Source organism: Nannobrachium achirus, assembly GCF_963921795.1.
Source record: "Nannobrachium achirus genome assembly, chromosome: 22".
In the NCBI taxonomy this organism is placed as follows: domain Eukaryota; kingdom Metazoa; phylum Chordata; class Actinopteri; order Myctophiformes; family Myctophidae; genus Nannobrachium; species Nannobrachium achirus.
The window spans coordinates 51,619,594-51,646,811 of NC_137829.1; the positions used below are offsets into that span (position 1 = coordinate 51,619,594).

General features: G+C 43.6%; 1 long non-coding RNA gene and 1 pseudogene across 2 annotated transcripts in view; one reads left to right on the forward strand and one right to left on the reverse strand.

Annotated features, from left to right (window-relative positions):
• Window positions 1-27,218, forward strand: part of LOC308308274 — a 34,257-nt gene that overhangs the window by 4,187 nt on the left and 2,852 nt on the right. The window lies entirely within an intron of this gene.
• Window positions 674-27,218, reverse strand: LOC308308127 (papilin-like; annotated as a pseudogene). The gene is made up of 24 exons: window positions 27,197-27,218; window positions 24,674-24,800; window positions 24,180-24,245; window positions 21,414-21,618; window positions 20,494-20,670; window positions 19,737-19,887; window positions 17,301-17,381; window positions 15,740-15,953; window positions 14,885-14,972; window positions 14,526-14,652; window positions 12,573-13,080; window positions 10,863-11,021; window positions 10,416-10,543; window positions 10,126-10,144; window positions 9,552-9,698; window positions 8,766-8,893; window positions 6,105-6,428; window positions 5,596-5,768; window positions 5,066-5,177; window positions 4,888-4,974; window positions 3,585-3,767; window positions 3,014-3,162; window positions 2,274-2,367; window positions 674-1,089 (listed from the first exon to the last, which is right to left on the reverse strand). The product of its transcript is annotated as a papilin-like (transcript).

Below are 27,218 nucleotides of genomic sequence, written 5' to 3' on the forward strand. Positions count from 1 at the left end.
TCAAACAGCAAAGTGAAAAACAAAAAAGGACAATAATCAAAAATCCAAAATAGCAGTGGTGGACAAAATGACTCAACCCTAGTACTTGAGTATACTCCTATATATACAGTACAGTAAGTATCCAAACAATACAAACACTCTAGTAAAGCACAGATACTCAAAGAAATAATCTACCAAAGTACAGTACGCAAGTAGATGCTCTTTGTTACTGGCCAGTCCACCACTACCCATTTGCGCAGTGGTTCTCAATCTTGGGGTCGGGACCCCAAGTGGGGTCCCCATATTATTTTGTGGGGTCCCAAAGTATTTTGTGTGGTCCCCAGATGATTAGCTCAACGGTAAACAAACCAACACAGAGACTAGTACAAGTGTATACAGGTTATCTGCACATTTATAAAGTGACAATTTAAGGACTTTCAAGATACCAAACTGGCCAAACTGTCAAATATAAGCAAGAGGCGAACATTGTGAAAATAGCCGATGTACATGCTCGCGTTGCGAGGCGTTGTGAGCATATAGATCTGCTATTTTCACAATATTTATCTGTGGAACCGAGTCACATTAAATGTAATACCTACAATTCCAAGTGCTTGTCAGGTGGGGGTCCCCAGGCCAGTTCAAATATGTTTATTTGGGGGGTCACAGCCTAAAAAAGGTTTGAGAACCCCTGCGATTAGCGACATCCACACCTTGTTGCCACCATGTGTTTCTGAATGAGGACTTCAGAAACGCTCGTCTCTTGCGGGTCGAGGTCCACCACTTGGAGCTCCTCGTACGCCACAGGGACGCAGCACAGCGAGCGGCCCACGTTTCTGCCAGCTTCGATCTGGGAGTTGAGGATGACGGCGTGGTTGTTGGTGTTGGGCAGGGGGACGGCGCAGACCCCGTAGCAGTTCTTGATGTCGTAGGTGTCGGGGGAAAGGACGAACTTCTCCAGGGACACGGTCAGGCTGTGCAGCCTGCACGGCCCGGATCTCCCCGGGTCATCCTGGCCTGACCTGGCCGCCCGCAGCCCCCTCTCCACCTCACACAAGCCCACGGCTGTCTGCACGGCCTTCAGCAGGAGGAAAGCGCGGTACTGGCTCTCTCCTGGAACACAGTCAACACGGTTCACTGTTAATTGCATGATCATGATTTTTTTTTATTTCAGTTCTTCCTGGGGTCAAACAGTACAATTCAAGATTACAGTGATTTCCTGCATGTAATGTACCTCCATCTATACTATAATTTTGCGAATGTCTGAGTGAGTGAGTGAGTGAGTGAGTGAGTGAGTGAGTGTCTGTCTGTCACAGCGTTTCTCCTCAGTGGCTGGAGCAATTGATCTGAAATCGTATCACCATAAGCATATGAGGGGGTAGCCATTAAACAAAACGGGTATTTCTTACATTGATGCTCCTACATATTATCATGCAAGCACCAGTTAAAGTTACTTTCCATCCCTCATATACTGTATGCACAGTGCACATCCCATAACCCACACACTGCACATCATTTTGGAGCTCATATCTTTGAACGGGTAAGGGCTAGTTTCTGTATATTCACTTTGTGTCTCAAAGGAGGGCAGTGGACAGTTCAGATAGCTTCCTACCAGTGACATCATTGCTAGACAGGTTTAGACGACCAAACCTGCCCACAGATGTACAGTTGTACACTGATAGGCGGCTATTGCACACAGCCCTCCTCTGAGACACAGAGCTAGTCGACATAAATACCTAATGAGCATTAGTGAGGACCAATTATATGAAGATACAGTAGATTGAAAATTAGTACTCCTTTAATCCATTTAGGCTTAGAACTGTTTAATGCTTTAACTATTGAAAAATAGCAGATATACAAGCTCACAGCGTGGCACTCGGTGCCACGCTGCAAGCTTGTAGATCTGCTATTTTTGAAAAATCCTTCTGGGTGGTTCCTAGAACAACATATTTTGAGATGGGGTCTGCAGCCAAATACATGCAATTTTGGGGTTCCTTGACATGAACAAGTTTGAGAACCACTGATTTAGAAGACATTTATAGAATTGGGTCAAAAATATTCAAAGACTTGAACACATTTTTCAAGATTTTTCAAAAATAGCAGATCTACAAGATCACAGCGTGGCACTCGGTGCCACGCAATGATCTTGTATATCTGCTATTTTTTAATAGTTACAGCAGAAAATAATGGTTAAAGACAAGTGGTTCAAATCTACTAAAGTGGCACAAATTTGCGTTCAGGTATAAATGGCTGAAGTCTTATTCTTCAATCGTGCCAGAATCCCTACAACAGCTCACCTGTCGCTGATCCCTCTGCAGGAAAGCCACTCAGTGCTTTGAGCTTGTGCAGTTTCTGCATGACCACAGGACCCACCTCCTTCTCCTTCATTACCTGGTGGACAGTAGAAGTACATTTACTTGAGTGAGTGCTGTACTTATGTTTTTTGAGTACTTTACTTGAGTATTTGTATTTTTGGATAGACTATACTTATGACTTTCACTGCACTGCATTTCAAAGACAAATATTGTATACTTTTGACTGACTCCACTACATTTCTAGGAAGGGGAAAAAGTACACTATGATTTAATTAATAAAAGGAGTAGTTCACCCCCAACATGACGTTTTTTTCTATTGATCACTCACGCCATAGAGACTTGAGTTCAATAATATTTTTTTGTATTTGTCGCATTCCTAAGACAACAATTAGATTATAGTAAATGTACCCCAATTGATTCCGGGTGGGGACCCAAATGCATCCGGAATCAATGGGGGTACATTTATTGTAATCAAATTATTGTCTTAGGAATGTGACACATACAAAAAAATATTATTGAACTCAAGTCTCCATCGCGAGAGTAATCAATAGAAAAAAGGTCATTTTGGGGGTGAACTACTCCTATGTCAAATATAGTGAAAAGTACTCCATTATTTTAACTTGAGCACAAATTTGACTGAGCGACTTTCACTTAAAGTCATGTTATATTTGTATTATCTACACTTTGACAGCGAGTACAAGGGGGGTTGAGCCGAGCGTCACCTGTGTTATTTGGTCCGTGGCGTCTCCGAGTCGCTGCCGGAGCACCTGGAGCAAGGCAGCAGACATGGCCAGCTCCACGTGCGGCACCGCCTTAAGGTCAGAACCCAGGGTGAAGGAGAAGAGCATTGGGGCCGAGGAGTTGAGGAGCCCTGCCAGGAGCATCGCAATTATTACATAATCGTCTGAATCGCAATTATTTGAGATACTTGCAAAATACATTTTAGCAGAATCGTCCTAATAGTTTCCTTTGTTGAAAAACGTTCATACATTTTCAAACTTTTTCCAAAAACAGCTGAAATAGCTGATCTACAAGGTCACAGATCGTCTATTTTTGCTATTTAAAATATATATATATATTCTTTTGTAAGGTACAAAATGATTACATTTCTTTATATATTTATGTTATCTGTCCAGTGCAATTTTGGTTTACAAAGCCTAAAAGGCAAACAGATATGTAATTTGTACACATTATGTCCCAATGCTCAATGCCCAAAACACAATCAAACCGTTAATTATTTGCGCCACAATTAATCGTCAAGTGAAACAACGTCATGGCGGCGACAGGCCCTACCTACGAGGAGGGTCTCGCTGGAGGACAGCCCCAGTCTGAGGGAGGGCAGGGAGTGCAAGGTGTCCAGCTTCACTGCGCTGACAGGTGGGTCTGACATGTGTGGTCTCTGTGGCAGGGCGTCAGCCAGGAACCTCTGCAGCTCACACAGGAAGGAGAAGGTGTCTGACGAGGCCGGGCCGGACGCTGGAAGGTGGGAAAAACTGCAATAGACAATTATAGAAAGCTTTAACCACTTGAAGCATCCATATTCTGGGAGGAACATTAACCAAAGATAGCCGATGTATAGGCCGGATCTTTGATGGAGAGATTTGGTTTAGGGCAGGGGTCTTCAACAGGGGGTCCGGGACCCCTAGGGGGTCCTCAGAGTTACTACAGGGGGTCCTCTAAATATTTGTGTGATAGAAAGTATTTTTCTCCTTTTTCATATTAACCACTTGAACCCTAGCATCCATATTCTGAGAAGCCAAGAATAGCAGATCTACAAGCTCACAACGCCTCACGCTGCGAGGCGTCGTGAGCTTGTAGATTGGCTATTTTCGGCAGAGGTTTGGTGTAGAGGGGAAAAAGAGCAGACTAAGTGCAGAGTGAAAGGTCAATTTTATTAAGTATTGACAGTTCAAGTGGTTAAACATATGAAAACACAAATTGACATGAATCCAAAATACACAATGATTGTGCTATCAAACGATGAAATTATATGGAATCTATGAAAAGGTTGTGGGGGTCCCTGCTTCATCTCTCTCTCAACTAAGGGGTCCTTGGCCTGAGAACGTTGAAGACCCCTGGTGTAGGGAGAAAAAGGTGGTCAAGTACAGAGCCAACTCGGGTCCAGTGTAGAGGATTTAAGTCAGCCTGGCATGGCCAGACTAATATCACTGTGTAGATATTAGTCTGGAACTTTAGTGTGGAAGATTCATTTCCAAGGGGAGCTTTCAGATTCAAAAGCAAAAAATGCCCAACTTTGAATAGTGGGCTCTGATTGATTGGTCACCCACATACTTGTGGCAGATTCGTCTGGTTTCCAGGCTGGATTTAAGTTGTTAAGCCTAATTTATAGGCTACTTTGCGCACAGAAAATAGCAATCTATAAGCTTACAACACATCACATTGAGATAATATTATGAGCTTGTAGGTCAGCTATTTTTGGTACGCAACACCTGCACACAACTAAATATTACCCAGGCTTTAAAACATTTTTGAGAAACCTGTCTAAAAATGAACTATTGCAATTATAGCCCAGAAATGTATTTAGGTATTTAAAGGGAATATGAGATTGAACTCAACCTGATGTCATTGTCAGTGCCGATGTCTGAGGAGAAAAGCAGAAGTGGAGTAATGCTGAGGTCATCTTCTGAGCCTCCACCAGTAAGGATCTCTCGTAGTTTCTGCCCTGCAAAAGAGTGAACAAACACTTGCAAAAAGGAGTGCACAACATCCTTACAGGCCATTTGAACAAAAAAACAACAAAAATGGACACATACCTGCACCAGGAGATTGTGCCTCAACAGTTAACCTCCATCTCTGTGGACCGGCACCCTCTGACGGCTTCCCTGTCAAAATGATGTAATGGGTTCCCTCTGAGAGGCACGCGGTCTGCAGAACACAACAAAACACACCAACAGGAATGAAGCCCGCATGAAGTCCTGTGTTGTGACTTTATGCTGAGACTCTATTTAACAGCTTAAGTCATGGTGTATTTCCCATTTAGAGTAGACCTGTTGTAACCTATGGGGCTGTTAATTCTGACATCATTTTGCAAAAATGCCCCAGCGCCCGTGAATCTTTTTACTATTTTTACTATTTACACATTTTTCTTCTCTTTGTTGTTGAAAGGAAAGTGGTAGAATTATACTTTAGTCGTTATTTTTGTCTCGGATCTGTTGAAATAGCGAGGGACAGATATTGATAATAAATCTGCTTGGAGGTCTGACTACAAAATGATGTCACGGCTTAAAAGCCCCATATACATTTTATTAACACAATATTCACACAATTGCAGTGGCTACTGTACCTGTGTGGGAGGGTCCAGCGACTCACTGCTGAAAGTGACGCCCAGGGCTGACAGGTCTGTGGTGGTGCGCTCCAAAACCAACACCAATGTGGGCTTCAGCCTGAGCAGGGGCGACGGCAGGAGGTCAAGGGTGAACACCAGTCTTGCTTCTTCCTCTCTGTCTGCCAACAGCTCTGATGGAGAAGAAGACACAAACACTATCCAACTGATGACACGTAGCAATTGTGGTCGATTTACTGCGGTGGCTCTCAAAGTGGGGTCCCGGGACCCCCAGGGGTCCTTGTGGGGGTTCCCCGGGGGGAACCGCAGCTAAATGATTGATAGTTAGAAACCGTTGCCGGTCTGTGAATCTCAGAGTTATGGGGACCTCTGTGGCCTAACGCATACTAAACTCAGAGTCTTTGACAAGAAAAAGCCAAAAGGGTTGAGGAACATTCCATTACTGTACAAATAAAACAGGAAACGTACCAGAGCTGAACAGAAATAGGTAACACTGCACTCACACGTACCTTTGGTTGGGTGCAGAACATCCAGTCGGGTTGTCTCTTTTCTTTTTGCTTCATTAGCAAGCTCTGATAAGATCGCCGCCACCGGCGAACCACCAGAGGCTGAGCAGAGTCCAAACCGGGTCAGAGGGTCGTTTCCCAGCTCACTCTCTTTCCCCCACGCATCGCTGCTCTCACGCACCGCTGCAAGGAGAGCATCCAGCGCCTCGTCACGTCCCCATGACCTTCCAAAACATGACACGTTGTCAGGGAGTTGAGGAGACACCGAGGCGTCTGATGAGGAGGAGGAGACATCTGCCGTCTTGATTCCAAAACCGTCTGGAATCTCTGGAAATAATCACATCACACTTTTGCTTATCTCATGATCATATATAGCAGGGGTGCCCAACCAGTCGATCGCGGTCGACCGGTAGATCGCGGGCTGGTTACCAGTGGACCGCGAGATGATTTCAAATAAATCATTTATTAATTCGGGGGGGGAGGACATATATCGGGCGTTTCAGTGAAACGACTCCGAGCGAGTGGATGATGTTGACTGAACTCAACTCAACGTGTAGCAGAGCATGTGAGCGGAGTGGAGCGGCTCCGCGCTCCAGAGGGCTCTTGTCCCGCTCGCTCATCGCTCTGGTCGGCCACCGCACCGCTCCGCTCCCCGCCGCTCCGTCGCTCACGTTGATTTTCGCATTTCTCGCTCCACGCTCCGCTCAGGGTCGTCAATCAGAGTCACCAGCCAAAATAAAAAAAGGATTTTGCTACCATATGCGAAACACTTTCTCCTTTGCTTTGCACAACAAGTGTTCCCAACACAAATGCCTGCGGTAACGTTACGTGAGCCTCGGCTTGATGGAGACCTGCGTTCACTGTTACAAAAGACGCCATCTAATCTAAGGCATTGTATTTTTTAATAAGACGGGCAATATTAAATCCAGCTGGTTATTGATTAATCACCACAACCGAGAGACGGAGGCGAGTCGTGGCGTGTGTTTTTCAATCAGTCTCACTTGAATTCGTATCCGTTGACTGGCTGGTGATATATAACTTAACTGACACAAGGTAGGATATGTATTATAAACATAGCCTACGTGTGTGGATGAGTGAAATCGTGATAAAGGGAATTCTCTGTCTGTTCTCCTCTCCGTCTCCGCGGTGCCAACAAGGCTTCACTGCACTAGTAGGCTACTGCGCACGGCTCTGTTTTGTTGGAAACATGCGGCGCGCGGCCCCAATAGGGTCGGCTTGGAGCGGAGCGGAGCGGAGGAATGGAGCGGAGGAAATTCCTCGCTCCAAAACCGCTCAGACCCATTTGAATTTGGATCAACCTACCTGTGTGAGTCTGCTTTTTCTCACATGAAGTTCATCAAGTCAAAGTACAGAGCCACAATGACAGATGAGCACCTTGTGGCCTGCCTAAAACTTGCAACCAGCTCATACAACCCTGACTTTGACAAGCTAGCCTCCTCTTCCCAGTGCCAGGTTTCCCACTAAGGTAGAGAGACTGACATGGAATAAAGGACAAAAAAAAACCTATTAAAAAACTATAAAAAAAACTATAAAAAAAGGAAAAAAAAATAGAAAAACTATATAAAAAAGAGAACTATCAGTGACTTGACATAAATCCACAGGTTTTGTGTGAGTGTGTTGTCAGTGCATAATATGCAGAGTGTGCAATAAATGGTCATGCTGTCTGTATGCCCAATGTGAGAAGTTGCAATCGTTTCATTCAATTACAATTCCTACTATACAGTATGATTACAGTACAGTACAGTGAGTACAATGTTATAATATCTATTAATATTTTCTGTTTTTTACATGTATATTGAATGGGTGTTACGGTACATTTTGGGCTGGTAGCCCTCAGCTAGGTGGCACATTTTCAAAGTAGACCTTGGGTCAAAAAAGGTTGGGCACCCCTGATATATAGCATTTTTTAAAGAACAAAAGTGAATATAATTAGAAGCAATATTCTGTGCACAAAGTAAGTCTGCAATGTGAATGGCATTTATAAGAGCAAAAATCACATGAGAGTCTTTGAGACAATCATACTAAGTCTTAGTCAAACCTATCAACAAAATAAATACATGCAAACTATTAAAAAAAACTGCACAAAAATATAAATAGCACCCAACAATGCACAAAAATATAAATAGCACCCAACAATGCACAAAAATATAAATAGCACCCAACAATGCACAAAACGACATGCACAGAGGACAATGTGTGTGGTATATTAGGCTAATAAGCATTGCTGCTGAAGTCTGACCTGTCGTCGGCTGTTCTTGCACCAGCATCAGTTCATGCCTGCTGTCCCTGTCTGCAGCCCTCTGGGGCACACCCACCACTCTCTTAGACAGCACCAGTGTCCCCAAGTAGAAAACACACACAAGCAGCATTTCTCCTGTTGTCTGTCTGTATTTCTGTTTGGTCTGCCTGCCTGGTTCGTTCAGTTGTATTGAGTGGGTCAAGCAAGAGAGGATGGGACTTTATAGGGACTCTCGCCACCGCTTCTCACCACATCAGGAATATGCTTGCCAAAATAGCAGTGAAATATCGCGTGTCCTTGAAGTGCCAGAGAGCGATGCTAGTCAGTGCTGGGATTTGAATCAACACGGTTTCAGTTTCAGTACTAGTCAGCAGATGATGCTGACGGTGCCATTATTAGTATACCTTGGACTCTGAGCTGTAGCTGCCTCTGCTCCAGCTGGTGGTGGGTGGAGGCAGTGCAGGTGTAGACCCCCGAGTCATCAGACTTGAGCTGGGTAATGGTCAGGCTGCCATCTGTAAGCTGGGTGTGCCTGCAACAAGCAGCCAGACAGTCAAAATCAGTGGTTCTCAAAGTGAGGTCTGCTGTGGGGAGTGGGAACCAGCTTATGATTGATAGTTAGGAACCAAAATGACTCTGAGTGTTATTATGAGAGTCCTTCACCAAATGCATACCAAACTGGGGGTCCTTGAAATAAATAAAAAAGTGAGAACCACTCTTCTAGAACAGTGGTCTCAACCTGTGGGTATTTTGGCATATTGGCATTATTTAATTTTAGCATAATGTGCAACATTGTTTTCTCTCTCAACAGTCAACAAACCAACATAAAGTTTAAGTGTATATAGAGGGTATATGGACATTTCTAAAGTGACAATTTAAGGACTTTTTAATACCTCTAAAATGGCAAATTAAACAAATTGTGAAATATTAGACGCAGAAATTGTAAAAAATAGCCGATCTACATACTGAATGTAGATCTGCTATTTTCACAATAGAACCGTGTTATTTAAAATGTAATGCCTCAACTCTTAGTGCTCGTCAGGATGGGGGGATCCCCTGTTAAAATATGATTGTTTTGGGGGTCGCGGCCTGAAAAGGTTGAGAACCACTGTTCTAGAAGACGTGGTTTAGAAAAGATTCCGAAATTGAGTATCGAACACAATAATGCAAGTGATATCAATCAATCTTACCTGGATGAGCTGAGGGCCTGCCCATCCCTGGTCCAGTGAATGTTCACAGAGGGGAGGGCTGAGGCAGGCAGGATCCTGCAGGGCAGTGTGGCCGTTTGTCCTGCTCGCATCTCCAGCAGAGAAGATCCTGACCGCTCTATGCTGAACCTGAGGGAGTATCACAGGTAAATGTTTTAGTTTGTTTATATGTGCATGTCCCGTTCACCATGTTTGGACACGCACGGGCACACACACACACATGCGTTAATAAAGTAAGTATTCATAATATTGAACCTCCACAATTCACTTCTCATTTCTCGTAACCTGTTACAGCACAAGGATAAAGCCGGTGTTCCTAATAAGAGCATTTGTCGTGATCCCTGAGGGGAAATTACTTCTCTTTCATTTGACTCATCCCATTAGGGTCAATGTGCTGCTCCAAATGAGTGCACTGGGAGCAATTAGGGGTTCAGTCAGTGTCGTGCTCAGGGACACCTCTGCACTACCTCCTGAGCCTTTGGCGCCCCCTAGTGGATATACAGTATACTGTACAGTAGAGAGTCAGAACCAGTGAGTAGAGATGGATGGTGCTTACTTGGGAGATGGTCCATCACCTGGCAGTGGTGGAGTTGGGACAAATGGAGGTTCTGTGACACACACACACACACACACACACACACACACACACACACACACACACACACACACACACACACACACACACACACACACACACACACACACACACACACACACACACACACACACACACACACACACATTATACAGAACCTTTTAATCATTATGATGATTATTTTACATTCTTTTTTGCATTCACTGCGTTGTATACTATTTACAGTATATGCTAGAGGGGTGTTATATTACCTGAGACAGATAAGTATATGTAGCGGTGGTCTCTGGTCTGCTCACGTGTAGCTACACACAGGAACCAACCTGAATCTGACTTCATGAGAGGACCAACTAACAGAGAGCCTAGAGGCTGCTGGTGATGCCTGGGAAGAATACATTAAAAAACACAACCGTAATCAAATCAACTGAAATGAATCCATGATTGGCTGTGTGCAGTGGTGTGAAGTAACTTTTACTTTACTTGAGTAGTACACTTTTTGAGTTATTTGTACTTCAATTGAGTATTTCCGATTTCCAATACTTTTACTTCTACTCCACTCCATCTCGTATCCAAATATTGTACTTTTACTCCACTACATTTATTTGAAATCTTTAAGTTACTAGTTACTTTGTAGATTTTTCATTATTCTTACAAAACATACATCAACATCTTTTTCCACCATTAGCTGTGTTTTCACTAACCTGCTAGTGGAGAGAGGGACACCATCCATTCTCCACTCCACTATGACGGTTGAGGAAGGAGGTGGAGTGACTCTGCAGGGCAGAACCACTGTCTGGCCCACCAGAGCTTCAACTGTGGAGGGGTCCGTCTTATCGATGCTCACTCCTCCTAGGGTCAAACTGAGGGAAAGTAATGGGGTGCAAGACAGAGACAGAAAGACAGAAGACAGAAGAAAGAAAGAAAGAAAGAAAGAAAGAAAGAAAGAAAGAAAGAAGAGGAGGGAAGGAGGTAAAGAAAGAAAAGGGAGAAGGAAGGAAGGGAGGGAGGAAGTAAAGAAGTAAAGAAAGAAAGAAAGAAAGAAAGAAAGAAAGAAAGGGGAGGGAAGGAAGTAAAGAAAGAAAGAAAAAGAAAGAAGGAAGGAATGATGGAAGGGAGGAAGTAAAGAAAGAAAGAAAGAAAGAAAGGAGTCACTTTATGCTCTACTCTTGGTACTAGTGCTAGTGATGATCACCAAAGCAGGCATAAAGATCAGCCATAGTCTGGCTTTCAGTAGAGGGCTGGGAAAGAGAGACAGCCTTGGGCTGTATGAAGAACATGCACTGACAGTACTGAAGAAATGGACAATACAACCCACTAGGAGACACGGACATTCACATACTCACTCTACAAGTGTTAGATGCTAAGGGTGGTCTACGGGAACACTAGGAAACTGTTTGGACAATGAAGAGATGGAACCTTCCCAGTTGCATGAAAGACAATAAGAACTGAGAACAAAATGTCTGTTGACAATAACAGGTTCCTCATGTAATCAATGCAATCATTTGCAGGGATAATTTTCTGCAATATTGCCAATTTATGCTGCCCAAAAAGTTGCCCTATGTACAGTACCACTGAAAGCTAACCCACATTTACTCAAATGAAATACAATGTGTTGTCATAGGAAAGGAACTAGTACGGAACCGGACATGAAGGTAGTAAAAGGCGTAACCGTGGAGTTTAGTGACTACTACAGACAGACTAGAACGAATGGAGCATCACAGCAGATCCTTTTATTAGTTTAGTCGGATGACATCAAAAGGTGACAACAATACAAGGCACAAAACTGGTGCCTGACACAGCAGTGAGGTAGCAGGCACTAGAAGACTGACACAACTTTAAAGTGTGAGCTACGAGAAGACAGCAAAGAGTCCCAGAAACAATGCAGAAGTGTCCATTTAAGGTCGCTGTGAACTGAAGTCCTCAACTTTTCCTGAGATTTTTAAACAGGAGGTGAAGCATTGGCTGCTCAGGTACAGTAGGCATGAGCGAGAGAGAGGCGGGAGTCTGTGGCACTTTAGGTAGTGTAGCGACAGTGTAGCAAGTGGTGTATTTCTCAAAGCAAAGTACAAGCCTGAGCAAGCAAGGTTTAATCATCCAAGAAATGTGCATCTAACTAAGAACATGTATGCATAGTATGTGTATATATTATATATTACACTAAAAATATTTGTGTGGGTGTGTGAATGCATCCGCTTTGTCTTTGGATCGTGTGAGTTTGGGCTCCGTTTCGGCACACCCTGGCCCTGCTCAGACTTGGGGCAAGGCCAGGACCGAATATGACAGGTTCCTTCAGATGGAGTATGACGGCAGCTGGCCAGAGCGAGAGGCCATTGGCAGCAGGAAGGTTACGGGGGGCTGGGTTGGGGTAGAGATGACTAGGCGTCGATCCCAAAGTCCAGATAGTATCTTACCTGGCTGCTGGACCCGTGTGCTGCACAGCAGGAAAGGAGGCGGGCCTACGGGCATGCATCCTGATCCTAGCTCGGTGGGCGTGGGTGGCGGCACTGGCGGCACTGGAGCCGTGCCTAACACTGGGGTTTGAGCCGCCCTGTGTGGTGAAAACCCTGCTCAAGTCACGGCCAGCTGCGGGCTGAACGGCTGTGGACTCTCCAGTCGTGGACCCTCCAGCGGTGGATCCAGTAGCTGTGGTTCTTCCACCTGTGGCTCTTCCAGAGCCTCCAGAGCCCCTAGAAGTGGACCCTCCGCCGGTAGCGACAGGTCCCGGGGCCTGCTGGCCCGGTCTGCCTGGCTGGCACGCCCTCTGGCACTCGGCGCGAGTCATGAAGTTGTTGTTGTTGCCATGGCAGCCTCCGTACCAGAAGTGGACACACTTGGCGGTGATGACGTCATAATGGTAGCGTGTTGTCCAGCCAGAGCAGGAACCGGCAGCACGGGGCAGGGAGCAGGTGGAGCGCTCAACTACAGGACAAGAACAAGACAAATACAATAAAATCTATGCATCTTACCTGAATCATTAAAAGTCTCTTTTTCTTTTTTGCATAGATGTGCAGAACAAGGGCAGGGCAGAGGCTGTTATCTACCGTACACAGATTGTACGTGTGGCTTCACAGAGAGACAGCATACAAAACAGAAAGCATCATGACAAAGAGAACTTAACAAGTACAAAGAAAGTTTCCAATTCTCTGCTAGGACAATTAGTACAAAACCAATGATTTCTAGCACCAGCTCTCTTGTCTTGCATCTCGCAAAACCTATGGTTATTTCACCATACAGTACGATTACACATTGCTGTAACTTCGAGGCCAGCAAGACTAAAGAAAAATAAAACTGGGACTCTATCTTTCACAACCAAAAGTTTGCATGTGAGCTAAACTATAGCCTGAGGAAATAAATGAGGGTTTTAGCAGAGTGAAATCTCTTCAACTCATTTGGGTATCCACAATAAAATAAAAACAGTGTCCCAAATGTAATCTTCGGTTGCGTAAACTCACTGTTATAGAAACATGATATTACACTGTACCACAGCTCCAAGGGGCACAACATACAATTAAAATACCCATGGATCGCCTAACAAAGTGCATAAAAGAAGCAATATCCCTGCCCTCAACAACCACCCCTGGGTGAGGCACTAAAACCAGAGCTATGCTTTGATGACAAAGTGTTAGAGTATGACGCATTGCTCAACAACATGAATGTATTTTCAACACTGATCTACAATAAACTAGTAAGACGCCTCAGGGCGACATGCAAGGTTGCGCCAATTCTTGGCCATCTGGCCAGTGATGTACCGGTATATCGGACCAGTTACTCATATATGGAGACCCCTGGTACCCATACAGTATATGGAAGATCCATGTACTGTATATGGAGATTTGCTGTGAGAGCCCAAACATGCTTACTCAGTTATTTGTTATGTGAAAGTCCTATGATGTCTATGACATCTGACATCATACCGTTTTATGCCATTACATGGCGCATCACACAGCACTTAGTTATAAAAAAGTACGTCAGGCTACAACAAAACAATATAAATATATCAGGCTTTAACCTGAGAATACTCCACCTGAGCTGCTCGTTGTGCCACATTTTGCACTAGCCACCAACCACATAGTGTTCACTGTATTCTCATTGATAGGCCTTTGCACAAAGCAACCAAACCAAATCCTTATGCATGTCTTTTTTTCTCTCTATCTGTTTTATTTCGATAGTGACTTTAAGAAAGAGACAGAAAGCACAGGAATGACACACAGCAATCAGTCCGGCCAGCTGAGAATCTACAGGCTGAAGAAGGCATATTGCGCCCAGGTGGTAAGCGGTAAGCACCCTAAAAATTCTATCGGGTCGCCTTATCAGTGTGTGTCTTCTTGTGCACAGTAAGAGAGACTCTGAACTTGAAATCTTACTGTGGTGGGGGGGGTCTGGGCAACCCTCTCCGTTGGCACCTCCAGCAGGGGTGATCCGGTCGAAACAGCAGCCGTAGGTGGTGATGCGACACTGCACTCCGTTCTCAGTGGGAAGTGAAGGAGCGGCCTGAGGAAATGTCAGAGACAGAGGGGGGTGATGAGGAGAGGAGGGCCAGTAGTCATAAGTATTGATCCAAGTTTTGCAGAGTCCTAGCCCAGGATTAGACCTTTACACCTGTAAACCTACGATGTGATAATAAAGCTGATTCTGATATATTGAATCTATTATACTAATTTACAGTGGTCTTCCATAGACAGACAATACCCCCATATATCCCTCATCAACAAGGTTTGCTTACAGTGGGGACAGCAGGGACCCTGTACTCCTGACAGCCCTCCATGTTGAGACCCTGGGCAGTGGTCAGGCCATCTTGACAGCAGCCATATCTAAACACACAGGAGGGAAGGAAGCAGACTTTCAACACAATCTTTGTCAAAGGCAGGGGTGTCGCACCAAATTCTGGGCCCTGGGTACGAGGATTCACTCACATGTTGTGCTTTAACTATTGAAAAACAGAAGATATACAAGCTCACAGCAAACTTGTAGATCTGCTATTTCTTTTTAAATCGTGAACATTTGAGCAAGTTTGTTCTGAAAAACCTATGTTTCTATGTCAGTGGTGCTCAAACCTTTTCATGTGAAGGACCCCCAAAATGATATGTATTTGGCCAGGACCCCTCCATCTTGGGCCCTAGTAACTCAGTCCCACTCCCCCCCTCCCCCTTGTGACGCCCCTGACAACAACATATACACAACAAATACATCACAAGCATTCACAAGCAATGTACAAAAAACTAACCAGTGTTATGCCAGTGCTGTAATTGTAGTAGCCCACAAGAGTCAGAGGTCAGGCAAAACAAAGCTTATACAATCTCTAGAAGCAATGAAAACAGTTTGTACTAGACACTAGAGCCACAACATTTCTTGGGAAATGTCCGCCTCAGCTTGGCCACTGAGTGGTAATTATTGTGGTCCATACATTACATAACAGGAAAGAATTCCTGGGTTATGGAGGTGGTCACTTGAGCATAAAAAACCTCACACCCATGAGAGACACTCTGTCTACAACAGACCCCATATTTTTCTCAATATGTCCCTCTCTGGGAGCCACAGCGTAATGAGGGGTTAGGTTAGGGTTCGAAAGCCAGGGTACCTGGTGTTTGTGCATGGGGGCAGGGCAGGAACGTGAGGAGCAGGGTCGGGGACTGGGCTCTGTGAGCAGCCCTGTCCCCTTGGGCCCCTGGCAGTGGTGCGTCCGTCGGAGCAGCAGCCATAATAGGACTGGCTGCAGTGGATGGCAGGGACGGAGCTGTGAGGGTCGTGGACCGTGTTGCCTTCGGTTGGGTCTGCTGACTCTGGCCTGCGGACTGAAAGGGAAGGCATGCGGGAATAAGCGGGGAGAATTCACACGCTGAACAACAGTCAGGGAGGGGTTGTAAATACTGTAACTTTTTTTTTGTTTTTGTATGCAAATACTGTATGCAAATATCCTCTAATTCTCTCTCTCTGTTTCACACCATGCATATTTCTGTCATACAGTACAGCTGTACATTAGAGACACAGAGCCCACACTGTGTGATGGTCTCACTTAACGACATGTTCAGCCGACCCCCTCCCTCCCTTTTAGATTTGCTGTTTTATAAAACTATCTCATTAGGGAAAAGAATGATGAGAGAATACTGGGACACAAAGCAGAACGAGACCACCGCTACAGTGTCAAAATGCAAGCACAGAGCCTTACATAGCACGCAACAAAAAACCTGCAACCTCTCAATTCCTGGCCACTGGTGCATTACGATGCTGGAGAGCTCCCAGTACATGCCAGAAACACCAGAGCACTGGCCGGCACTGACTATCACACTCCAGTGCCTGGCAAATATTTTAATCAGGCTGACAATGCCCAAGGCCCCCCTGAAAACATGCCAATCAGGCTTGGATAATTAGTGCTAGGGACAGGGGGCTGGATGAGGACAGGGGACCAGTTGGGAGGGACAGCGGCGGCATAAGGAGGGCCTTCCAATGACAAATTTACAGGAGTTATAATGTTGAAGCTTCAAAAGAGAGAGTTTTGGTTGAAAATTAACTGTTGTGCTTTAGGATTTTTGTATATAATAGCATGGCATCTTAGCATGGTAATATTCTAGACCAAGGAGGCGTCATGTGTCATGAATCAGCAGGCAATTAATGAATAAATGAGAAGAGAGTTGGAATGCCATTCTATCAATCTGATAAGGTTTACAGTACATTAGTGTGTTGTTCTAGGGCCTTTAATTAGTCTTGTTACAAGATGATATACTAGAAGAGGAAATAGGCATAGATCGACAGGTAAAAAAAAAAGAAAAAAGAAATACCTGAGGAGATCAGGCTAGCAAGTCCTGTCTTGTCTATTAAATCTTGTCTTTTAAATCTCTTATGTAAACACACTTTTATAGACTTGCTTTTACTACCTGATTAGTCTATTTTGCTACTTTTATGTCTCTCATATCCTAAATCCTATAATTTTTTTTGGACATTTGTGTAATTGTATGTGCTTTTATTTTCTCATACAATTTTCAAGTTTAAAATATTTCTTGCATTCTCGTATGCTTTTATGTTTCTTTCACATTTGTATCCCTTCATGTTCTTTTATTACGTTTCTCTCACAATGTTTATGTTGCCTTTTATATGTAATGCTGTGTGAAGTGCTTCATAACTCTTTGAGATCAAAGGCCAACCTGTCGCACGGTCTGGAACGTAGGGTTGGAATCCTGTCTGCGTGTTGTCATAGCCTCTTGGGTCCTGCATGCTGGGCACCACTGGACACAAAGAAGGAAATACACATGCAACTCTGGGTCAAATAGGTCAGCAATTTAAATACATTGCAGCAGGTTCACAGTGAGGACCATTATCACAGAGTAGTGAAGTCCAGATCAGTAGAGTTCAATGTATTTCTGTGTAGTTTAATGAAGTTAGGTTCACTTCACTTCGGAAAAATGCAGTACAGGGTTAGGATTAGGGTTAGCCAAACACCCAAAAGGAAAGCTATTGAATCTAAAGCATACATGGGCAACTGGCGGCCCGGGGCCACATGCGGCCCCCACCTTTACTTAAAGCGGCCCACAGGTTAATGCCAGAATACTGATATATTATTGATTTCAGCTGTTACAATTCCAAACATGACCTGCTTTAATTCCATCAGTCTATATTAGTAGCTTAATGACTAGTATAGTAGTATTAAAATGTCTTATTTTATGTCCAACGTATTTGTATTTAGGTTCATAAAGTTAACATGAGTATAACTAAATGTGTTTGAAATTAAATAAAAATGTTACATTTCAGGATTCCAATTAAAAAACAACAAAAAATTATACAGGATTGCAATTCAAAAGAAGCAAAAATAGCCGATCTACAAGCTCAAAACGCATCGCAGCGCGATGCGTTTTGAGCTTGTAGATCGGCTATTTTTGTATGAGATACTAGAATGACAAAGTAGGACGTAGCAATATGCAATGTGGCCCTCTGGAGTGAAGGTGGAAATATAGTGGCCCTCGCCATCATCAAAGTTGCCCACCCTTGATCTAAAGCAGGGGTGCCCAACCTTTTTTGACCCAAGGTCTACTTTGAAAATGTGCCACCTAGCTGAGGGCTACCAGCCCAAAATGTACCGTAACACCCATTCAATATACATGTAAAAAACAGAAAATATTAATAGATATTATAACATTGTACTCACTGTACTGTACTGTAATCATACTGTATAGTAGGAATTGTAATTGAATGAAACGATTGCAACTTCTCACATTGGGCATACAGACAGCATGACCATTTATTGCACACTCTGCATATTATGCACTGACAACACACTCACACAAAACCTGTGGATTTATGTCAAGTCACTGATAGTTCTCTTTTTTATATAGTTTTTCTATTTTTTTTTCCTTTTTTTATAGTTTTTTTTATAGTTTTTTAATAGGTTTTTTTTTGTCCTTTATTCCATGTCAGTCTCTCTACCTTAGTGGGAAACCTGGCACTGGGAAGAGGAGGCTAGCTTGTCAAAGTCAGGGTTGTATGAGCTGGTTGCAAGTTTTAGGCAGGCCACAAGGTGCTCATCTGTCATTGTGGCTCTGTACTTTGACTTGATGAACTTCATGTGAGAAAAAGCAGACTCACACAGGTAGGTTGATCCAAATTCAAATGGGTCTGAGCGGTTTTGGAGCGAGGAATTTCCTCCGCTCCATTCCTCCGCTCCGCTCCGCTCCAAGCCGACCCTATTGGGGCCGCGCGCCGCATGTTTCCAACAAAACAGAGCCGTGCGCAGTAGCCTACTAGTGCAGTGAAGCCTTGTTGGCACCGCGGAGACGGAGAGGAGAACAGACAGAGAATTCCCTTTATCACGATTTCACTCATCCACACACGTAGGCTATGTTTATAATACATATCCTACCTTGTGTCAGTTAAGTTATATATCACCAGCCAGTCAACGGATACGAATTCAAGTGAGACTGATTGAAAAACACACGCCACGACTCGCCTCCGTCTCTCGGTTGTGGTGATTAATCAATAACCAGCTGGATTTAATATTGCCCGTCTTATTAAAAAATACAATGCCTTAGATTAGATGGCGTCTTTTGTAACAGTGAACGCAGGTCTCCATCAAGCCGAGGCTCACGTAACGTTACCGCAGGCATTTGTGTTGGGAACACTTGTTGTGCAAAGCAAAGGAGAAAGTGTTTCGCATATGGTAGCAAAATCCTTTTTTTATTTTGGCTGGTGACTCTGATTGACGACCCTGAGCGGAGCGTGGAGCGAGAAATGCGAAAATCAACGTGAGCGACGGAGCGGCGGGGAGCGGAGCGGTGCGGTGGCCGACCAGAGCGATGAGCGAGCGGGACAAGAGCCCTCTGGAGCGCGGAGCCGCTCCACTCCGCTCACATGCTCTGCTACACGTTGAGTTGAGTTCAGTCAACATCATCCACTCGCTCGGAGTCGTTTCACTGAAACGCCCGATATATGTCCTCCCCCCCCGAATTAATAAATGATTTATTTGAAATCATCTCGCGGTCCACTGGTAACCAGCCCGCGATCTACCGGTCGACCGCGATCGACTGGTTGGGCACCCCTGATCTAAAGGGTTTATTCCCGGTTGATCTTATCCTATCCTCATTCCTCACCCTGTGGGCTGTGGCAGGACTGGGGGTTACAACCCTCCACTGTAGAGGGTTTGGGGGTGGCGTTGCAGTGCTCCACTGGATACAGGTTCCTGTCTCTGTCTGAGCAGATCACCTGACGCTCCCGAAGACCAGAGCCGCAGCTCTTAGAGCACTGTGCAGAAAGAGGGAGAGGAAGTCATCACTGATGGTGATGGAGGCTGGATAGCCAAAATGCCTGTGTCAATCTAAGGCATAATATGGAACAATAAAGAAAACTGTTTAGATTCTTTTACTGATTGCGAATAAGACTTTGAATAATCCCTTCTCTTTGATTTGGAGAAAATACTCAGGAAATCCAGATGTATCCATCTATAATAGTCTGTATTATGTACTTTGTGTAAATGGTAAATGGTAAATGGTGCATTTATATTGCGATTTTATCCAAGGCGCTTTCCTTACATTGTGCATTACATTCACCCATTCACACACACATTCATACACCGGTGGCGGAGGAAACCATGCAAGGCACCAACCTTTGGTACAATGAGAATTGTTTTTAAATGTGCTATATAAAAATGTGAACCTACTCACCGGGAGCAATTCAATTCAATTCAAGAGAGCAAGTTCAGAGTCTTGCTCAAGGACCCTTCGACATTAACTCAGGGGGAGCCCGGATTCGAACTGGGAACCCTTCGTGCTCTAATAACGGTTTCTCTACCCCTGTGTATGTTTATCGTTGTCTCTTAACAGACGTGTGTACAGCATAATATTCACTCACCAAACCCCAATCTCCAACATGCCAGCTGATATGAGTTGGGCAGGGAGTCATCTCGCATGGCTGGATGGAGGCCGGGCGGAATAAGCTGGCGCAAGAAGTCTCCTCCAGTTTCATTCCTCCAGAGCCCACACAGGTCACCTCCCTGGTCTGCTCTCCTGTTCCGCAGGTCACTGAGCACTGCACAGGTAATATTACACTTAATGCCAGACTTTTACATGTCAAGGACCCCTGAGGGTCCTTGGACCCATTGAGAACCTCTGCTACAGCCTTGTAGGTTACATTTGTCACAATTCCTCTTTAATGTTCTTAACTCATTTAGGATTTTTTTACTGTGTAGTGCAGCCGTCTTCAACATTTATCAGGCAAAGGACCCCTGAGAGATGAAGCAGGGACCAACACTACATATTGATAGAGATGTGCCGATTGATCAATGAGTGATCGCAATCGGCCAATAATGCCTCTATCGCTTTGAACGGTATCGGCTTTGCCTCTATCGTCTTTGCCAATCTACAAGCTAGATCAGCTATTTTCACAATATTTATCTGTGGGACTGAATGTAACCTCAGCTTCAACTCCTACAAGTTGAATTGGATACTAAAGGACCTCAGCCTGCAATCTCCTAATGTTTATATTTAATATACAATGTCAATGTTTTGTAAGAGGAATCATTAAATATATAAATGCTGCTACAGTAACACAATAAATAGAAGAATTTATGGATTTGACGCTGTGATCAGGAATATTCCAGTTGATCGGTGATCGGTATCGGCCCCAAAAATTGCAATCGGATTACAATTCATAGACTTGTTTGATAAAAATAACGTTGAAGAGCCCTGGTGTAGTGATTACATGCATTGGTGAGGGAAGGCATTCCTTGTATGACCAGGATCAGCTGAACTCAGCAGACCACAGTCACTCACCACAGTCCAACTTGCAACCCGGTACTCGGCACACTTCTGCATGTTGCAGGTCTACAGAGAGGGAGGAGCCTGTGAGTAGGCGGCGCAAATGGCGTCCTCCACCACGCGGGGTCCTGAGCCGTCGCGGGAGACACACTGCACGCTGCGTACCTGGGAGCCTCCGCCGCACGTCACCGAGCAGGTGTTCCATTCGCCAGTTTGCCAGCTGGGATGAGCACCATGGAGTGGACGTTAGGTGACAGATCAAACATTGTTATTAGCAAAATATTGAGTTTCATTCCAAAATGAGATGCCTACATGTTAAAATCCTGCTAATTTAATGCCAAAGATTGTACAAATCCATTTGTAAACGCTTTGAAGTTAAATTAAAGGTGTAAGTGATATGTTTTGATTCAAACTAAAAGGTGAAAAGGTTTTGTGAAAAGATTAAAGCTCTATATTAACCATTGCTGTATTGTTTGTTCAATAACAGGGGTTTCTCTGTCTCTTTAATAAACAGAAAATACATATACAGGTGGGTTGTCAATTTCACCCAATCAGCCTGTTTATTTCCCAGTTTATCAGTTTATCAGCTCCTGACTGTTTCAATTTTGTCCGCTCATTTGTTTGTGTCATCCAGTATTCTCTAAGAGTTGAAATTGGTATTCAGACCTGAACATTTTTTAAGCATTTTCTGTTTGCCAAAGAGCTGGAGAGAGATGGAGACCTCTAACACTCTATATCAATGGCTGTTATCAGAATATAGAGCTCTTTAACACAAAAGAAAATCACACACCTTTAACACTGATGATTGATTTTACAGTGTACAATTTCAAACCTTTGCCAAAGAACGATAACTGATTTTTACTGAAATGTCACAGTTGATGTGAATATGACATGTTACAACAAACGGTTGTAACACGCTGTGCCCAACTAGACATTTGCATGTAGTCTCAACCACAAGTTAAAACAGACACCCATCCAAGTCATGATCCATTCCCACACCAGCCAAGTCTGCTGAGTAGCAGATGGTTTGTTTTCCTGGTTAGTAACATATACTATTTTATAGAAGCAACAAGGATACATATTGTAGAGCAGACAACAATAATAGCAAATATGGACAAACAAGTTCCAACTATTACAAATTCAATTCACTTCCTAACATACATACATCTTATCACAAGGATGTATGTGAAGTCAACCATCAATGGTCTGACATTTTTTGTAAACCCATCTTTAAGCTGGGGACTAAATGCCTGATTTATATAGTTGTGTCGGTGTCTGCCACTGAAAATAGCAGATGTACAAGCTCACAGTGCATAGCAGTGCAGTGAGTTGTGAGCTTGCAGATCGTCTATTTTCAGTGTGCGACACCTGCACGAAACTAAGTATAACTCAGGCTTGTGGGTGTAGTGATCTCAACTCGAGGTTCAAAGGCGTCTCAGATTTCTGAGAAGCGGCTGCATCAAAGTGAAGGACCAGGAAATACCACAGAGTCACTGGAGCCCCAGCTATTTACTACCAGGCCTCTGATGGTGCTGGTGCCTCCTTCCATGTCTGCCACACTACACCGCCATGATTAGAACTAAAATGATTAACTTGATTGTTTTTGCTAGATGCTGTGATTTATGCGTATTATACATTATTTTAATGATTATAATGATTAGCAGAACTACCGGTAAATTATTTAATTGCTTTTTACTGGTAACAATTGTTTCTCCATAGCCAATATGTCAATGCCAATTATTCCAATTCTAGAAAGTTAATTCAATTACAATACACGATTATATGACATCACTTATGCAATGTGTAACTGTCTTTTTACTCAACCTGCTTCTTTAATACATGTGGATCTACTTAGGACTAGTGGTTGCCCAACAACCATTTCCCCCAAACATGCTGTCATTTCCACATGCAACACCCATCACACAGTACTCTAGTATGTATACATCCCATCTCCTTTTGTTTATTTTGATTAGCGAAATAATAGTTCAGCCATAATTTACCTTGTGGTCTCCCATCCTTGTAATGGCTGTAACAAGAGGTCATAACGACACAGCTCAAGACCCCTAGATGACTACATAACCCTTAACCCACAAACACCTCTCGTGTGCAGTTAACATTGACAACTACATTAATGGACACAGACAAGAGCACTTTATAGACTCGACTGGTTTGCTAAAGCAATCAGACAGCAGCCCAGCTCAGTGATCAGACGAGGGGGCCAGAGGTTAGAGGTGAAAAGTGAGGGAACCCTTTGAGGCAACTGGTGTCAAGTGGCCCCTTTCTGACTCTCAGGGACAAAGTGTTAAGTGCGTCTAACATAAAATGAGGGCATAAAACAGTTTAAACAGGGATCTCTGAGCTGGACAGTTGCCCCAAGCCTTTGTTCTCCTGACCCCAATGTGGAAGAACAGACTCTCATGCTAAAACACAGACACTAAGTGCTAAAGTCAAACACATCCGAGGAGGAAGACTATGTGCAGTTTAGGATTCAGAAGGTTTTTCAGTTTTTGTGCCAAAGATATTGACTTAGATATTTTGACTGATTTCAGATCAACAACACGCATGACTTATGAGTAGCTCAGCTTCCAATACTCAGCTACAAGACTATATAATAATAGAAGGCATGAATGTAAGAATGTGAATATACTGCATGGAAGCATGGTGTTGATGACTCAGAGCCTACTACATTTTGTTTATTGAGTAATGACATGGTTTCATAGATCTCCCCCAGTGTTTGAGGTGACACACAACTTCACTAAGACTCCACGAACCCTGGGTTACCTGAATATATAAGTTCTGGGTCTTTCTGAGGGCCTCCACAAGTGTGGTGGATACAGGTACGCCAGCCTTTTTAGACAGTCACAACAGGCCAACAAAGGTGAGAACTACACTGAGCAACAGCCAACGTTTGACACTTGCAAACACATAAACAGGTAGTGTCTGAAAAAAATGTCTGGATATATTATAACAAGTTATATAGTAATTGTACAGCCCAGACAATCAATCATGAAAACTTCATTTGATACACTTTAACTACACAAGTCTGGGTTTCCGTTCAAACAATATAGCATTGAGAAAAGTATATGAGTGAGAAATATATCTAACATATGTGACACAACAGTGTTTAACCGTGTTTTGTCACAGTATGCAACACAAAACCTTTACTTCCAATGGCTTTCATCTCCCTTAACTGAACAAAGATGAATCCGGTCTCCAGATGTGTGGGAAACCCACTCCTTATCAACTCATGATCTGTTAAGGACTTCCTGACTCACCTTTGAGTGGTTGGGCAGGGATGAGGGTTGCAGGTGCGGTTGTTGGCGGGTCGTGGCAGAGCGGCACAGAGGTAGTCAGGGTAGGCCTCATTATCAATGGCACAGAACACCAGACGAGACTGGTACCCTGACAAAGTATAAATAAGGGAGAGGACAGGTTGTAATATTATACACAGAATACTATATTATACAAAACGTAAATTAAATAACTGTCATATCCAGGCCTAGAATTTCGTCAGTTTAGGGGCAAGGCCAATTGGCCTTTGGTGTTGTCAAATTTTTGAGGGCACAAAGGCCAAGTGCCAGGGCAGGAAGGCCATCATTAAAACAATGATTTTAAGTCCACGCCACAGTCATAATTAATTTAGCTTAAACGTTAAGGTTTAATGTAATACCTTTCAATTAAATATCAAGAACCTGTTTATTTCTGTTTTGCCATGTGCAGTGGTGTAAAGTAACTAAGTACATTTACTTAAGTATTGTACTTAATTGTTTATTGTAATTTTGAGTATTTCTAACACTTACTTCTACTCCACTACATCTCGGATCCAAATATTGTACTTTTACTCCACTACAATTATTTGAAATCTTTAGTAATACCAGTTACTTTGCATAATAAATTATAATATTATTAAACATACATGAACCACTTTATCCCTATTTAGGCTATTTGAAAATAATCAAGCTTGTAGAAAAAAATAGCAGATCTACAAGCTCAAGATGTGTCGCATAACTATGCGTTGTGAGCTTGTAGATCTGCTATTTTCAATAATGTTGTACTTTTACTTTTGGTACTTTAAGTACATTTTGATACCAATACTTTTGTACTTTTACTCAAGTATATTTGGAATTTGAGGACTTTACTTGCAACGGAAGTATTTCTACATTGCAGTAGGCTATTGATACTTTTACTTAAGTAAAACATTCGAGTACTTTTTCCACCACTGGCCATGTGCACGCACGCACACACGCACACAAACTCCTCCCTCCCGTTCGCGGAGTGATCCCTTTCTCAACAATGATGTACTTTCTGACAGCTCAGCCTCTTGGGGAAAGAATAGCTTTTGGTTCCCTTAGTGCTGCATTTTGGTTGTTGTCCTGAGCTCAGCAGAGCTCCGTTTGAAAGCATTCGTTCGCACATTCGGATTTATTCAACAGGCTGCGTTAGATAAAACTCCCGTTTAGCCCGGTGATGTTTTTGTGTTGTAACTTGTATAAACACTGTGTCGCGGGACTCCGGCAGCTCCACTATGCGGCGGCTGCTATGCTGCTACTACGAGCGTAAATGGAATCTACTTCTGGTCATGTGCGCAGCTCAACCAACCACGCACTGCTGTTACCGTAATGACTGGAAAATCGCGCAGAGGAAAAAACCGTAAAAAGCAGTTAATGGACTGCTGTGGGCGCCAGGGCACCACGGCCACTGTGGCCGTTTGGGCATGTCATTTTTCGAGGGGCACACGGCCAAAGAGAGGGGCAACGGCGGCCATGGCCGTCGTGGCCGCCGTGAATTTCCTGCCCTGGTCATCACACTACCGGCCAATCACAGCGAGGGTTATACACTGCCGGCCAATCACAGCGCAGAACATACACTGCCGGGCTCACTGGTGGGTTTAGGAAAAACAGGTTCAGGAAGTACACTGCAGTGTTTACACTGGAGGAGTCTAGCATGTAACTCTCCAACCGCTGCTCGTAGGACACGGGAGACCTCATTGAAAGCGTTTCGGCGAGGCGAGGCGGACGCGGTGGTCTGACGGCCCGGTCCGCGAGCGAAAAACGGACGAAAAAAGCAAACGCGACCGCGGTTTGCTATACTGCTACAGACCACCAGTTGAGCAACTTACACAGTATAGCTTTAAGTACAATGTTGAGGCACTTGAGTATTTCCAATACCTTCTACATCTCGGATCCAATTATTGTACTTTTACTCCACTACATTATTTGAAAACGTACTAGTTACTTTTTAGATTTTGATTATTATTATTACAAAATATACATTTACCACTTTAGCCCTTAACCCATTTAGGCCTAGGATTATTGACTGCTTTAACTACTGAAAAATAGCAGATATACAAGCTCACGCTGCGAGCTTGTAGATCTGCTATTTTTTTTAAATCATGATTTTTATTTTTGCAAGTCTTTGAATATATCTACTTAAAAGCTAACATTTGTAACTTTAATATTTGCTTCTGGGTGGTCCCTGAAACAACATATTTTGAGATGGGGGTCCGTGGCCAAATACATGTAATTTTGGGGGTCCTTGACATGAAAAAGTTTGAGAACAGCATGATTTAGAAGGATTTGGAAGTCGGGTCAAAGATGGGGTCAAATATATTTAAAGACTTGCACTCATTTTCACGATTTTTCAAAAATAGCAGATCTACAAGCTCGCAGCGCGGCACTCGGTGGCGTGCTGTGAGCTTGTATATCTGCTATTTTTCTAAAGTTAAAGCATAAAATAATGGTTAAAGTGGTTAAAATCTAACGCGCGTTCCAGGTATTTGAGAGTTAATACAGTTCGGCCATTTGTATCATGGTACCCCAT